We start from the raw sequence: 17,684 nt of genomic DNA, 5'->3' as shown, positions 1-17,684 counted from the left end.
AAAAAAATTGAAATTTTTATATGAAAAACTTATTTTGGCCATATCTCCTAAACTAAGCGTCCTAGAGCGAAAAGGACGATAATTCGTGACCACCTTCAAAAAATTGAAAAATCCACCCAAAACCTAAAAAAAATGAAATTTTTATATGAAAAACTTATTTTGGCCATATCTCCTTAAATATGCGTCTTAGATCGAAAAGGACGATAATTCGTGACCACCCTCAAAAAATTCAAAAATCCACCCAAAACCTAAAAAAATTTAAATTTTTATATGAAAAACTTCTTTTGGCCATATCTCTTTAAATATGCGTCCTAGAGCGAAAAGAACGATAATTCGTGACCACCATCAAAAAATTGAAAAATCCACCCAAAACCTAAAAAAATGAAATTTTTATATGAAAAACTTCTTTTGGCCATATCTCCTTAAATATGCGTCCTAGAGCGAAAAGGACGATAATTCGTGACCACCATCAAAAAATTGAAAAATCCACCCAAATCCTAAAAAAATTGAAATTTTTATATGAAAAACTTATTTTGGCCATATCTCCTAAACTAAGCGTCCTAGAGCGAAAAGGACGATAATTCGTGACCACCCTCAAAAAATCCACCCAAAACCTAACAAAATTGAAATTTTTATATGAAAAACTTCTTTTGGCCATATCTCCTTAAATATGCGTCCTAGAGCGAAAAGGACGATAATTCGTGACCATCCTCAAAAAATTCAAAAATCCACCCATAACCTAAAAAAATTTAAATTTTTATATGAAAAACTTCTTTTGGCCATATCTCCTTAAATATGCGTCCTAGAGCACAAAGGACGATAATTCGTGACCACCCTCAAAAAATTCAAAAATCCACCCAAAACCTAAAAAAATTGAAATTTTTATATGAAACACTTCTTTTGGCAATATCTCCTTAAATATGCGTCCTAGAGCGAAAAGGACGATAATTCGTGACCACCCTCAAAAAATTCAAAAATCCACCCAAAACCTAAAAAAATTGAAATTTTTATATGAAAAACTTCTTTTGGCCATATCTCCTTAAATATGCGTCCTAGAGCGAAAAGGACGATAATTTGTGACCACCATCAAAAAATTGAAAAATCCACCCAAATCCTAAAAAAATTGAAATTTTTATATGAAAAACTTCTTTTGGTCATATCTCCTTAAATATGCGTCCTAGAGCGAAAAGGACGATAATTCGTGACCACCCTCAAAAAATTGAAAAATCCACCCATAACCTAAAAAAATTTAAATTTTTATATGAAAAACTTCTTTTGGCCATATCTCCTTAAATATGCGTCCTAGAGCGCAAAGGACGATAATTCGTGACCACCCTCAAAAAATTCAAAAATCCACCCAAAACCTAAAAAAATTTAAATTTTTATATGAAAAACTTCTTTTGGCCATATCTCCTTAAATATGCGTCCTACAGCGAAAAGGACGATAATTCGTGACCACCCTCAAAACATTCAAAAATCCACCCAAAACCAAAAAAAATTTAAATTTTTATATGAAAAACTTCTTTTGGCCATATCTCCTTAAATATGCGTCCTAGAGCGCAAAGGACGATAATTTGTGACCACCATCAAAAAATTGAAAAATCCACCCAAATCCTAAAAAAATTGAAATTTTTATATGAAAAACTTCTTTTGGCCATATCTCCTTAAATATGCGTCCTAGAGCGAAAAGGACGATAATTCGTGACCACCCTCAAAAAATTGAAAAATCCACCCATAACCTAAAAAAATTTAAATTTTTATATGAAAAACTTCTTTTGGCCATATCTCTTTAAATATGCGTCCTTCAGCGAAAAGGACAATAATTCGTGACCACCCTCAAAAAATTCAAAAATCCACCTAAAACCTAAAAAAATTGAAATTTTTATATGAAAAACTTTTTTTGGCCATATCTCCTTAAATATGCGTCTTAGAGCGAAAAGGACGATAATTCGTGACCACCCTCAAAAAATTCAAAAATCCACCCAAAACCTAAAAAAAATGAAATTTTTATATGAAAAACTTCTTTTGGCCATATCTCCTTAAATATGCGTCATAGAGCGAAAAGGACGATAATTCGTGACACCATCAAAAAATTGAAAAATCCACCCAAATCCTAAAAAAAATTAAATTTTTATATGAAAAACTTATTTTGGCCATATCTCCTAAACTAAGCGTCCTAAAGCGACAAGGACGATAATTCGTGACCACCCTCAAACAATTTAAAAATCCACCCAAAACCTAAAAAAATTGAAATTTTTATATGAAAAACTTATTTTGGCCATATCTCCTTAAATATGCGTCCTAGAGCGAAAAGTACGATAATTCGTGACCACCCTCAAAAAATTCAAAAATCCACCCACAACCTAAAAAAATTGAAATTTTTATATGAAAAACTTCTTTTGGCCATATCTCCTAAACTAAGCGTCCTAGAGCGAAAAGGACGATAATAAGTGACCACCATCAAAAAATTGAAAAATCCATCCAAATCCTAAAAAGATTGAAATTTTTATATGAAAAACTTATTTTGGCCATATCTCCTAAACTAAGCGTCCTAGAGCGAAAAGCACGATAATTCGTGACCACCCTCAAAAAATTGAAAAATCCACCCATAACCTAAAAAAAATTTAATTTTTATATGAAAAACTTCTTTTGGCCATATCTCCTTAAATATGCGTCCTAGAGCGCAAAGGACGATAATTTGTGACCACCCTCAAAAAATTGAAAAATCCACCCAAATCCTACAAAAATTGAAATTTTTATATGAAAAACTTCTTTTGGCCATATCTTCTTAAATATGCGTCCTAGAGCGAAAAGGACGATAATTCGTGACCACCCTCAAAAAATTGAAAAATCCACCCATAACCTAAAAAAATTTAAATTTTTATATGAAAAACTTCTTTTGGCCATATCTCCTTAAATATGCGTCCTAGAGCGCAAAGGACGATAATTCGTGACCACCCTCAAAAAATTCAAAAATCCACCCAAAACCTAAAAAAAATTGAAATTTTTATATGAAAAACTTCTTTTGGCCATATCTCCTTAAATATGCGTCCTACAGCGAAAAGGACGATAATTCGTGACCACCCTCAAAACATTCAAAAATCCACCCAAAACCAAAAAAAATTGAAATTTTTATATGAAAAACTTCTTTTGGCCATATCTCCTTAAATATGCGTCCTAGAGCGCAAAGGACGATAATTTGTGACCAAAATCAAAAAATTGAAAAATCCACCCAAATCCTAAAAAAATTGAAATTTTTATATGAAAAACTTCTTTTGGCCATATCTCCTTAAATATGCGCCCTAGAGCGAAAAGGATGATAATTCGTGACCACCCTCAAAAAATTGAAAAATCCACCCATAACCTAAAAAAATTTAAATTTTTGTATGAAAAACTTCTTTTGGCCATATCTCCTTAAATATGCGTCCTAGAGCGCAAAGGACGATAATTCGTGACCACCCTCAAAAAATTCAAAAATCCACCCAAAACCTAACAAAATTGAAATTTTTATATGAATAACTTCTTTTGGCCATATCTCCTTAAATATGCGTCCTACAGCGAAAAGGACGATAATTCGTGACCACCCTCAAAAAATTCAAAAATCCACCCAAAACCTAAAAAAATTTAAATTTTTATATGAAAAACTTATTTTGGCCATATCTCCTTAAATATGCGTCCTAGAGCGAAAAGGACGATAATTCGTGACCAATCCACCCACAACCTAAAAAAATTGAAATTTTTATATGAAAAACTTCTTTTGGCCATATCTCTTTAAATATGAGTCCTAGAGCGCAAAGGACGATAATTCGTGACCACCCTCAAAAAATTCAAAAATCCACCCAAATCCTAAAAAAATTGAAATTTTTATATGAAAAACTTCTTTTGGCCATATCTCCTAAACTAAGCGTCCTAGAGCGAAAAGGACGATAATTCGTGACCACAATAAAAAAATTGAAAAATCCACCCAACTCCCAAAAAAATTGAAATTTTTATATGAAAAACTTCTTTTGGCCATATCTCCTTAAATATGCGTCCTACAGCGAAAAGGACGATAATTCGTGACCACCCTCAAAAAATTGAAAAATCCACCCAAAACCTAAAAAAATTGAAATTTTTATATGAAAAACTTCTTTTGGCCATATCTCCTAAACTAAGCGTCCTAGAGCGAAAAGGACGATAATTCGTGACCACCATCAAAAAATTGACAAATCCACCCAAATCCTAAAAAAATTGAAATTTTTATATGAAAAACTTCTTTTGGCCATATCTCCTAAACTAAGCGTCCTAGAGCGAAAAGGACGATAATTCGTGACCACCCTCAAAAAATTGAAAAATTCATCCAAATCCTAAAAAAATTGAAATTTTTATATGAAAAACTTATTTTGGCCATATCTCCTAAACTAAGCGCCCTAGAGCGAAAAGGACGATAATTCGTGACCACCCTCAAAAAATTGAAAAATCCACCCAAAACCTAAAAAAAAATTGAAATTTTTATATGAAAAACTTTTTTGGCCATATCTCCTTAAATATGCGTCCTAGAGCGAAAAGGACGATAATTTGTGACCACAATCAAAAAATTGAAAAATCCACCCAAATCCTCAAAAACTTGAAATTTTTATATAAAAACTTCTTTTGGCCATATCTCCTTAAATATGCGTCCTAGAGCGAAAAGGACGATAATACGTGACCACCCTCAAAAAATTCAAAAATCCACCCAAAACCTCAAAAACTTGAAATTTTTATATAAAAACTTCTTTTGGCCATATCTCCTTAAATATGCGTCCTAGAGCGAAAAGGACGATAATACGTGACCACCCTCAAAAAATTCAAAAATCCACCCAAAACCTAAAAAAATTGAAATTTTTATATGAAAAACTTCTTTTGGCCATATCTCCTTAAATATGCGTCCTACAGCGAAAAGGACGATAATTTGTGACCACCCTCAAAAAATTCAAAAATCCACCCAAAACCTAAAAAAATTGAAATTTTTATATGAAAAACTTCTTTTGGCCATATCTCTTTAAATATGCGTCCTAGAGCGAAATGGACGATAATTCGTGACCACCATCAAAAAATTGAAATATCCACCCAAATCCTAAAAAAATTGAAATTTTTATATGAAAAACTTCTTTTGGCCATATCACCTAAACTAAGCGTCCTAGAGCGAAAAGGACGATAATTCGTGACCACAATCAAAAAATTGAAAAATCCACCCAAATCCCAAAAAAATTGAAATTTTTATATGAAAAACTTCTTTTGGCCATATCTCCTTAAATATGCGTCCTACAGCGAAAAGGACGATAATTCGTGACCACCCTCAATAAATTGAAAAATCCACCCAAAACCTAAAAAAATTGAAATTTTTATATGAAAAACTTCTTTTGGCCATATCTCCTAAACTAAGCGTCCTAGAGCGAAAAGGACGATAATTCGTGACCACCATCAAAAAATTGAAAAATCCACCCAAATCCTAAAAAAATTGAAATTTTTATATGAAAAACTTCTTTTGGCCATATCTCCTAAACTAAGCGTCCTAGAGCGAAAAGGACGATAATTCGTGACCACAATCAAAAAATTGAAAAATCCACCCAAATCCCAAAAAAATTGAAATTTTTATATGAAAAACTTCTTTTGGCCATATCTCCTTAAATATGCGTCCTAGAGCGAAAAGGACGATAATTTGTGACCACAATCAAAAAATTGAAAAATCCACCCAAAACCTAAAAAAATTGAAATTTTTATATGAAAAACTTCTTTTGGCCATATCTCCTTAAATATGCGTCCTACAGCGAAAAGGGCGATAATTCGTGACCACCCTCAAAAAATTCAAAAATCCACCCAAAACCTAAAAAAATTGAAATTTTTATATGAAAAACTTCTTTTGGCCATATCTCCTTAAATATGCGTCCTACAGCGAAAAGGACGATAATTTGTGACCACCCTCAAAAAATTCAAAAATCCACCCAAAACCTAAAAAAATTGAAATTTTTATATGAAAAACTTCTTTTGGCCATATCTCCTTAAATATGCGTCCTAGAGCGAAAAGGACGATAACTCGTGACCACCCTCAAAAAATTGAAAAATTCATCCAAATCCTAAAAAAATTGAAATTTTTATATGAAAAACTTATTTTGGCCATATCTCCTAAACTAAGCGCCCTAGAGCGAAAAGGACGATAATTCGTGACCACCCTCAAAAAATTGAAAAATCCACCCAAAACCTAAAAAAAAATTGAAATTTTTATATGAAAAACTTTTTTGGCCATATCTCCTTAAATATGCGTCCTAGAGCGAAAAGGACGATAATTTGTGACCACAATCAAAAAATTGAAAAATCCACCCAAATCCTCAAAAACTTGAAATTTTTATATAAAAACTTCTTTTGGCCATATCTCCTAAACTAAGCGTCCTAGAGCGAAAAGGACGATAATAAGTGACCACCATCAAAAAATTGAAAAATCCATCCAAATCCTAAAAAGATTGAAATTTTTATATGAAAAACTTATTTTGGCCATATCTCCTAAACTAAGCGTCCTAGAGCGAAAAGCACGATAATTCGTGACCACCCTCAAAAAATTGAAAAATCCACCCATAACCTAAAAAAAATTTAATTTTTATATGAAAAACTTCTTTTGGCCATATCTCCTTAAATATGCGTCCTAGAGCGCAAAGGACGATAATTTGTGACCACCCTCAAAAAATTTAAAAATCCACCCAAATCCTACAAAAATTGAAATTTTTATATGAAAAACTTCTTTTGGCCATATCTCCTTAAATATGCGTCCTAGAGCGAAAAGGACGATAATTCGTGACCACCCTCAAAAAATTGAAAAATCCACCCATAACCTAAAAAAATTTAAATTTTTATATGAAAAACTTCTTTTGGCCATATCTCCTTAAATATGCGTCCTAGAGCGCAAAGGACGATAATTCGTGACCACCCTCAAAAAATTCAAAAATCCACCCAAAACCTAAAAAAAATTGAAATTTTTATATGAAAAACTTCTTTTGGCCATATCTCCTTAAATATGCGTCCTACAGCGAAAAGGACGATAATTCGTGACCACCCTCAAAACATTCAAAAATCCACCCAAAACCAAAAAAAATTGAAATTTTTATATGAAAAACTTCTTTTGGCCATATCTCCTTAAATATGCGTCCTAGAGCGCAAAGGACGATAATTTGTGACCAAAATCAAAAAATTGAAAAATCCACCCAAATCCTAAAAAAATTGAAATTTTTATATGAAAAACTTCTTTTGGCCATATCTCCTTAAATATGCGCCCTAGAGCGAAAAGGATGATAATTCGTGACCACCCTCAAAAAATTGAAAAATCCACCCATAACCTAAAAAAATTTAAATTTTTGTATGAAAAACTTCTTTTGGCCATATCTCCTTAAATATGCGTCCTAGAGCGCAAAGGACGATAATTCGTGACCACCCTCAAAAAATTCAAAAATCCACCCAAAACCTAACAAAATTGAAATTTTTATATGAATAACTTCTTTTGGCCATATCTCCTTAAATATGCGTCCTACAGCGAAAAGGACGATAATTCGTGACCACCCTCAAAAAATTCAAAAATCCACCCAAAACCTAAAAAAATTTAAATTTTTATATGAAAAACTTATTTTGGCCATATCTCCTTAAATATGCGTCCTAGAGCGAAAAGGACGATAATTCGTGACCAATCCACCCACAACCTAAAAAAATTGAAATTTTTATATGAAAAACTTCTTTTGGCCATATCTCTTTAAATATGAGTCCTAGAGCGCAAAGGACGATAATTCGTGACCACCCTCAAAAAATTCAAAAATCCACCCAAATCCTAAAAAAATTGAAATTTTTATATGAAAAACTTCTTTTGGCCATATCTCCTAAACTAAGCGTCCTAGAGCGAAAAGGACGATAATTCGTGACCACAATAAAAAAATTGAAAAATCCACCCAACTCCCAAAAAAATTGAAATTTTTATATGAAAAACTTCTTTTGGCCATATCTCCTTAAATATGCGTCCTACAGCGAAAAGGACGATAATTCGTGACCACCCTCAAAAAATTGAAAAATCCACCCAAAACCTAAAAAAATTGAAATTTTTATATGAAAAACTTCTTTTGGCCATATCTCCTAAACTAAGCGTCCTAGAGCGAAAAGGACGATAATTCGTGACCACCATCAAAAAATTGACAAATCCACCCAAATCCTAAAAAAATTGAAATTTTTATATGAAAAACTTCTTTTGGCCATATCTCCTAAACTAAGCGTCCTAGAGCGAAAAGGACGATAATTCGTGACCACCCTCAAAAAATTGAAAAATTCATCCAAATCCTAAAAAAATTGAAATTTTTATATGAAAAACTTATTTTGGCCATATCTCCTAAACTAAGCGCCCTAGAGCGAAAAGGACGATAATTCGTGACCACCCTCAAAAAATTGAAAAATCCACCCAAAACCTAAAAAAAAATTGAAATTTTTATATGAAAAACTTTTTTGGCCATATCTCCTTAAATATGCGTCCTAGAGCGAAAAGGACGATAATTTGTGACCACAATCAAAAAATTGAAAAATCCACCCAAATCCTCAAAAACTTGAAATTTTTATATAAAAACTTCTTTTGGCCATATCTCCTTAAATATGCGTCCTAGAGCGAAAAGGACGATAATACGTGACCACCCTCAAAAAATTCAAAAATCCACCCAAAACCTCAAAAACTTGAAATTTTTATATAAAAACTTCTTTTGGCCATATCTCCTTAAATATGCGTCCTAGAGCGAAAAGGACGATAATACGTGACCACCCTCAAAAAATTCAAAAATCCACCCAAAACCTAAAAAAATTGAAATTTTTATATGAAAAACTTCTTTTGGCCATATCTCCTTAAATATGCGTCCTACAGCGAAAAGGACGATAATTTGTGACCACCCTCAAAAAATTCAAAAATCCACCCAAAACCTAAAAAAATTGAAATTTTTATATGAAAAACTTCTTTTGGCCATATCTCTTTAAATATGCGTCCTAGAGCGAAATGGACGATAATTCGTGACCACCATCAAAAAATTGAAATATCCACCCAAATCCTAAAAAAATTGAAATTTTTATATGAAAAACTTCTTTTGGCCATATCACCTAAACTAAGCGTCCTAGAGCGAAAAGGACGATAATTCGTGACCACAATCAAAAAATTGAAAAATCCACCCAAATCCCAAAAAAATTGAAATTTTTATATGAAAAACTTCTTTTGGCCATATCTCCTTAAATATGCGTCCTACAGCGAAAAGGACGATAATTCGTGACCACCCTCAATAAATTGAAAAATCCACCCAAAACCTAAAAAAATTGAAATTTTTATATGAAAAACTTCTTTTGGCCATATCTCCTAAACTAAGCGTCCTAGAGCGAAAAGGACGATAATTCGTGACCACCATCAAAAAATTGAAAAATCCACCCAAATCCTAAAAAAATTGAAATTTTTATATGAAAAACTTCTTTTGGCCATATCTCCTAAACTAAGCGTCCTAGAGCGAAAAGGACGATAATTCGTGACCACAATCAAAAAATTGAAAAATCCACCCAAATCCCAAAAAAATTGAAATTTTTATATGAAAAACTTCTTTTGGCCATATCTCCTTAAATATGCGTCCTAGAGCGAAAAGGACGATAATTTGTGACCACAATCAAAAAATTGAAAAATCCACCCAAAACCTAAAAAAATTGAAATTTTTATATTTTTATATAGCGAAAAGGACGATAATTTGTGACCACCCTCAAAAAATTCAAAAATCCACCCAAAACCTAAAAAAATTGAAATTTTTATATGAAAAACTTCTTTTGGCCATATCTCCTTAAATATGCGTCCTAGAGCGAAAAGGACGATAACTCGTGACCACCCTCAAAAAATTGAAAAATTCATCCAAATCCTAAAAAAATTGAAATTTTTATATGAAAAACTTATTTTGGCCATATCTCCTAAACTAAGCGCCCTAGAGCGAAAAGGACGATAATTCGTGACCACCCTCAAAAAATTGAAAAATCCACCCAAAACCTAAAAAAAAATTGAAATTTTTATATGAAAAACTTTTTTGGCCATATCTCCTTAAATATGCGTCCTAGAGCGAAAAGGACGATAATTTGTGACCACAATCAAAAAATTGAAAAATCCACCCAAATCCTCAAAAACTTGAAATTTTTATATAAAAACTTCTTTTGGCCATATCTCCTTAAATATGCGTCCTAGAGCGAAAAGGACGATAATACGTGACCACCCTCAAAAAATTGAAAAATCCACCCAAAACCTAAAAAAATTGAAATTTTTATATGAAAAACTTCTTTTGGCCATATCTCCTAAACTAAGCGTCCTAGAGCGAAAAGGACGATAATTCGTGACCACCATCAAAAAATTGAAAAATCCACCCAAATCCTAAAAAAATTGAAATTTTTATATGAAAAACTTCTTTTGGCCATATCTCCTAAACTAAGCGTCCTAGAGCGAAAAGGACGATAATTCGTGACCACAATCAAAAAATTGAAAAATCCACCCAAATCCCAAAAAAATTGAAATTTTTATATGAAAAACTTCTTTTGGCCATATCTCCTTAAATATGCGTCCTAGAGCGAAAAGGACGATAATTTGTGACCACAATCAAAAAATTGAAAAATCCACCCAAAACCTAAAAAAATTGAAATTTTTATATGAAAAACTTCTTTTGGCCATATCTCCTTAAATATGCGTCCTACAGCGAAAAGGACGATAATTCGTGACCACCCTCAAAAAATTCAAAAATCCACCCAAAACCTAAAAAAATTGAAATTTTTATATGAAAAACTTCTTTTGGCCATATCTCCTTAAATATGCGTCCTACAGCGAAAAGGACGATAATTTGTGACCACCCTCAAAAAATTCAAAAATCCACCCAAAACCTAAAACAATTGAAATTTTTATATGAAAAACTTCTTTTGGCCATATCTCCTTAAATATGCGTCCTAGAGCGAAAAGGACGATAACTCGTGACCACCCTCAAAAAATTGAAAAATTCATCCAAATCCTAAAAAAATTGAAATTTTTATATGAAAAACTTATTTTGGCCATATCTCCTAAACTAAGCGCCCTAGAGCGAAAAGGACGATAATTCGTGACCACCCTCAAAAAATTGAAAAATCCACCCAAAACCTAAAAAAAAATTGAAATTTTTATATGAAAAACTTTTTTGGCCATATCTCCTTAAATATGCGTCCTAGAGCGAAAAGGACGATAATTTGTGACCACAATCAAAAAATTGAAAAATCCACCCAAATCCTCAAAAACTTGAAATTTTTATATAAAAACTTCTTTTGGCCATATCTCCTTAAATATGCGTCCTAGAGCGAAAAGGACGATAATACGTGACCACCCTCAAAAAATTCAAAAATCCACCCAAAACCTCAAAAACTTGAAATTTTTATATAAAAACTTCTTTTGGCCATATCTCCTTAAATATGCGTCCTAGAGCGAAAAGGACGATAATACGTGACCACCCTCAAAAAATTCAAAAATCCACCCAAAACCTAAAAAAATTGAAATTTTTATATGAAAAACTTCTTTTGGCCATATCTCCTTAAATATGCGTCCTACAGCGAAAAGGACGATAATTTGTGACCACCCTCAAAAAATTCAAAAATCCACCCAAAACCTAAAAAAATTGAAATTTTTATATGAAAAACTTCTTTTGGCCATATCTCTTTAAATATGCGTCCTAGAGCGAAAAGGACGATAATTCGTGACCACCATCAAAAAATTGAAATATCCACCCAAATCCTAAAAAAATTGAAATTTTTATATGAAAAACTTCTTTTGGCCATATCTCCTTAAATATGCGTCCTACAGCGAAAAGGACGATAATTCGTGACCACCCTCAATAAATTGAAAAATCCACCCAAAACCTAAAAAAATTGAAATTTTTATATGAAAAACTTCTTTTGGCCATATCTCCTAAACTAAGCGTCCTAGAGCGAAAAGGACGATAATTCGTGACCACCATCAAAAAATTGAAAAATCCACCCAAATCCTAAAAAAATTGAAATTTTTATATGAAAAACTTCTTTTGGCCATATCTCCTAAACTAAGCGTCCTAGAGCGAAAAGGACGATAATTCGTGACCACAATCAAAAAATTGAAAAATCCACCCAAATCCCAAAAAAATTGAAATTTTTATATGAAAAACTTCTTTTGGCCATATCTCCTTAAATATGCGTCCTAGAGCGAAAAGGACGATAATTTGTGACCACAATCAAAAAATTGAAAAATCCACCCAAAACCTAAAAAAATTAAAATTTTTATATGAAAAACTTCTTTTGGCCATATCTCCTTAAATATGCGTCCTACAGCGAAAAGGACGATAATTCGTGACCACCCTCAAAAAATTCAAAAATCCACCCAAAACCTAAAAAAATTGAAATTTTTATATGAAAAACTTCTTTTGGCCATATCTCCTTAAATATGCGTCCTACAGCGAAAAGGACGATAATTTGTGACCACCCTCAAAAAATTCAAAAATCCACCCAAAACCTAAAAAAATTGAAATTTTTATATGGAAAACTTCTTTTGGCCATATCTCCTTAAATATGCGTCCTAGAGCGAAAAGGACGATAACTCGTGACCACCCCCAAAAAATTCAAAAATCCACCCAAAACCTAAAAAAAATGAAATTTTTATATGAAAAACTTCTTTTGGCCATATCTCCTTAAATATGCGTCCTAGAGCGAAAAGGACGATAATTCGTGACCACCCTCAAAAAATTCAAAAATCCACCCAAAACCTAAAAAAATTGAAATTTTTATATGAAAAACTTCTTTTGGCCATATCTCCTTAAATATGCGTCTTAGAGCGAAAAGGACGATAATTCGTGACCACCCTCAAAAAATTCAAAAATCCACCAAAAACCTAAAAAAATTGAAATTTTTATATGAAAAACTTATTTTGGCCATATCTCCTTAAATATGCGTCCTAGAGCGAAAAGGACGATAATTCGTGACCACCCTCAAAAAATTCAAAAATCCACCCAAAACCTAAAAAAAATGAAATTTTTATATGAAAAACTTCTTTTGGCCATATCTCCTTAAATATGCGTCCTAGAGCGAAAAGGACGATAATTCGTGACCACCATCAAAAAATTGAAAAATCCACCCAAATCCTAAAAAAATTTAAATTTTTATATGAAAAACTTCTTTTGGCCATATCTCCTAAACTAAGCGTCCTAGAGCGAAAAGGACGATAATTCGTGACCACCCTCAAAAAATTCAAAAATCCACCCAAAACCAAAAAAAATTGAAATTTTTATATGAAAAACTTCTTTTGGCCATATCTCTTTAAATATGCGTTCTAGAGCGAAAAGGACGATAATTCGTGACCACCATCAAAAAATTGAAAAATCCACCCAAATTCTAAAAAAATTGAAATTTTTATATGAAAAACTTCTTTTGGCCATATCTCCTTAAATATGCGTCCTAGAGCGAAAAGGACGATAATACGTGACCACCCTCAAAAAATTCAAAAATCCACCCAAAACCTAAAAAAATTGAAATTTTTATATGAAAAACTTCTTTTGGCCATATCTCCTAAACTAAGCGTCCTAGAGCGAAAAGGACGATAATTCGTGACCACCATCAAAAAATTGAAAAATCCACCCAAATCCTAAAAAAATTGAAATTTTTATATGAAAAACTTCTTTTGGCCATATCTCCTAAACTAAGCGTCCTAGAGCGAAAAGGACGATAATTCGTGACCACAATCAAAAAATTGCAAAATCCACCCAAATCCCAAAAAAATTGAAATTTTTATATGAAAAACTTCTTTTGGCCATATCTCCTTAAATATGCGTCCTAGAGCGAAAAGGACGATAATTCGTGACCACCCTCAAAAAATTCAAAAATCCACACATAATCTAAAAAAATTGAAATTTGTATATGAAAAACTTCTTTTGGCCATATCTCCTTAAATATGCGTCCTACAGCGAAAAGGACGATAATTTGTGACCACCCTCAAAAAATTCAAAAATCCACCCAAAACCTAAAAAAATTGAAATTTTTATATGAAAAACTTCTTTTGGCCATATCTCCTTAAATATGCGTCCTAGAGCGAAAAGGACGATAATTCGTGACCACCCTCAAAAAATTCAAAAATCCACCCAAAACCTAAAAAAAATGAAATTTTTATATGAAAAACTTCTTTTGGCCATATCTCCTTAAATATGCGTCCTAGAGCGAAAAGGACGATAATTCGTGACCACCATCAAAAAATTGAAAAATCCACCCAAATCCTAAAAAAATTGAAATTTTTATATGAAAAACTTAATTTGGCCATATCTCCTAAACTAAGCGTCTTAGAGCGAAAAGGACGATAATTCGTGACCACCCTCAAAAAATTCAAAAATCCACCCAAAACCTAAAAAAATTGAAATTTTTATATGAAAAACTTCTTTTGGCCATATCTCCTTAAATATGCGTCCTATAGCGCAAAGGACGATAATTCGTGACCACCCTCAAAAAATTCAAAAATCCACCCAAAACCTAAAAAAATTGAAATTTTTATATGAAAAACTTCTTTTGGCCATATCTCCTTAAATATGCGTCCTAGAGCGAAAAGGACGATAATTCGTGACCACCCTCAAAAAATTCAAAAATCCACCCAAAACCTAAAAAAATTGAAATTTTTATATGAAAAACTTCTTTTGGCCATATCTCCTTAAATATGCGTCCTAGAGCGAAAAGGACGATAATTCGTGACCACCCTCAAAAAATTCAAAAATCCACCCAAAACCTAAAAAAATTGAAATTTTTATATGAAAAACTTCTTTTGGCCATATCTCTTTAAATATGCGTTTTAGAGCGAAAAGGACGATAATTCGTGACCACCATCAAAAAATTGAAAAATCCACCCAAATCCTAAAAAACTTGAAATTTTTATATAAAAACTTCTTTTGGCCATATCTCCTTAAATATGCGTCCTAGAGCGAAAAGGACGATAATACGTGACCACCCTCAAAAAATTCAAAAATCCACCCAAAACCTAAAAAAATTGAAATTTTTATATGAAAAACTTCTTTTCGCCATATCTCCTTAAATATGCGTCCTACAGCGAAAAGGACGATAATTCGTGACCACCCTCAAAAAATTGAAAAATCCACCCAAAACCTAAAAAAGTTGAAATTTTTATATGAAAAACTTCTTTTGGCCATATCTCCTTAAATATGCGTCCTAGAGCGAAAAGGACGATAATTCGTGACACCATCCAAAAATTGAAAAATCCACCCAAATCCTAAAAAAATGAAATTTTTATATGAAAAACTTATTTTGGCCATATCTCCTAAACTAAGCGTCCTAAAGCGAAAAGGACGATAATTCGTGACCACCCTCAAAAAATTTAAAAATCCACCCAAAACCTAAAAAAATTGAAATTTTTATATGAAAAACTTATTTTGCCTATATCTCCTTAAATATGCGTCCTAGAGCGAAAAGGACGATAATTCGTGACCACCCTCAAAAAATTCAAAAATCCACCCACAACCTAAAAAAATTGAAATTTTTATATGAAAAACTTCTTTTGGCCATATCTCCTAAACTAAGCGTCTTAGAGCGAAAAGGACGATAATTCGTGACCACCCTCAAAAAATTCAAAAATCCACCCAAAACCTAAAAAAATTGAAATTTTTATATGAAAAACTTATTTTGGCCATATCTCCTTAAATATGCGTCCTAGAGCGAAAAGGACGATAATTCGTGACCACCCTCAAAAAATTCAAAAATCCACCCAAAACCTAAAAAAAAATGAAATTTTTATATGAAAAACTTCTTTTGGCCATATCTCCTTAAATATGCGTCCTAGAGCGAAAAGGACGATAATTCGTGACCACCATCAAAAAATTGAAAAATCCACCCAAATCCTAAAAAAATTGAAATTTTTATATGAAAAACTTCTTTTGGCCATATCTCCTAAACTAAGCGTCCTAGAGCGAAAAGGACGATAATTCGTGACCACCCTCAAAAAATTCAAAAATCCACCCAAAACCTAAAAATATTGAAATTTTTATATGAAAAACTTCTTTTGGCCATATCTCTTTAAATATGCGTTCTAGAGCGAAAAGGACGATAATTCGTGACCACCATCAAAAAATTGAAAAATCCACCCAAATCCTAAAAAAAATTGAAATTTTTATATGAAAAACTTCTTTTGGCCATATCTCCTTAAATATGCGTCCTAGAGCGAAAAGGACGATAATACGTGACCACCCTCAAAAAATTCAAAAATCCACCCAAAACCTAAAAAAATTGAAATTTTTATATGAAAAACTTCTTTTGGCCATATCTCCTAAACTAAGCGTCCTAGAGCGAAAAGGACGATAATTCGTGACCACCCTCAAAAAATTGAAAAATTCATCCAAATCCTAAAAAAATTGAAATTTTTATATGAAAAACTTATTTTGGCCATATCTCCTAAACTAAGCGTCCTAGAGCGAAAAGGACGATAATTCGTGACCACCCTCAAAAAATTCAAAAATCCACCCAAAACCTAAAAAAATTGAAATTTTTATATGAAAAACTTCTTTTGGCCATATCTCTTTAAATATGCGTTCTAGAGCGAAAAGGACGATAATTCGTGACCACCATCAAAAAATTGAAAAATCCACCCAAATCCTAAAAAAATTGAAATTTTTATATGAAAAACTTCTTTTGGCCATATCTCCTTAAATATGCGTCCTAGAGCGAAAGGACGATAATACGTGACCACCCTCAAAAAATTGAAAAATTCATCCAAATCCTAAAAAAATTGAAATTTTTATATGAAAAACTTATTTTGGCCATATCTCCTAAACTAAGCGTCCTAGGGCGAAAAGGACGATAATTCGTGACCACCCTCAAAAAATTGAAAAATCCACCCAAAACCTAAAAAAATTGAAATTTTTATATGAAAAACTTTTTTGGCCATATCTCCTTAAATATGCGTCCTAGATAATTTGTGACCACAATCAAAAAATTGCAAAATCCACCCAAATCCCAAAAAAATTGAAATTTTTATATGAAAAACTTCTTTTGGCCATATTTCCTTAAATATGCGTCCTAGAGCGAAAAGGACGATAATTCGTGACCACCCTCAAAAAATTCAAAAATCCACACAAAATCTAAAAAAATTGAAATTTGTATATGAAAAACTTCTTTTGGCCATATCTCCTTAAATATGCGTCCTACAGCGAAAAGGACGATAATTTGTGACCACCCTCAAAAAATTCAAAAATCCACCCAAAACCTAAAAAAATTGAAATTTTTATATGAAAAACTTCTTTTGGCCATATCTCCTTAAATATGCGTCCTAGAGCGAAAAGGACGATAATTCGTGACCACCCTCAAAAAATTCAAAAATCCACCCAAAACCTAAAAAAAATGAAATTTTTATATGAAAAACTTCTTTTGGCCATATCTCCTTAAATATGCGTCCTAGAGCGAAAAGGACGATAATTCGTGACCACCATCAAAAAATTGAAAAATCCACCCAAATCCTAAAAAAATTGAAATTTTTATATGAAAAACTTATTTTGGCCATATCTCCTAAACTAAGCGTCTTAGAGCGAAAAGGACGATAATTCGTGACCACCCTCAAAAAATTCAAAAATCCACCCAAAACCTAAAAAAATTGAAATTTTTATATGAAAAACTTC

Source organism: Haematobia irritans, chromosome 5 (genome assembly GCF_050003625.1).
Source record: "Haematobia irritans isolate KBUSLIRL chromosome 5, ASM5000362v1, whole genome shotgun sequence".
NCBI lineage: Eukaryota > Metazoa > Arthropoda > Insecta > Diptera > Muscidae > Haematobia > Haematobia irritans.
This window is presented reverse-complemented; position numbering follows the sequence as displayed.